Genomic DNA, 393 nt, shown 5'->3' with positions numbered 1-393 from the left:
GTTGAAATGGTTAGTTTTAGTTGAGAGTGAGGTTTGCATTATTGTTTAATGACAGAGACAAAATAGTATGCCAAACCTAATTTATGTGGAATATATGAAAGGAAGAAGAAAAAAAAAACTCTTTTCTGTGATAATAGTTGCAGTGTGTATGTGTTAAGATGATATTTGGAAAAATCTGATGAAATAGTGATATCCTTAGTTTTCCAATTTCATTAGGTATCATTAGTCTAGATTATTCCTTAAACTGTTCTCTTGTATATGGCAACTTTTTAAATATATTCCTTCTATGGTTTCATTTGCTGATATGATGGTTACTGTGTAACAGATGAAAAAGAAAAAAGAAGAAAAATTTAAGAACAGGCAATTGATAGTGAGGCAATGCAGCAGCTGGAA

This window comes from Penaeus monodon, chromosome 27 (genome assembly GCF_015228065.2).
Source record: "Penaeus monodon isolate SGIC_2016 chromosome 27, NSTDA_Pmon_1, whole genome shotgun sequence".
NCBI classification, from domain to species: Eukaryota; Metazoa; Arthropoda; class Malacostraca; order Decapoda; family Penaeidae; genus Penaeus; species Penaeus monodon.
The sequence above is the reverse complement of the archived record's forward strand: the minus strand, read 5'-3'. Positions refer to the sequence as shown.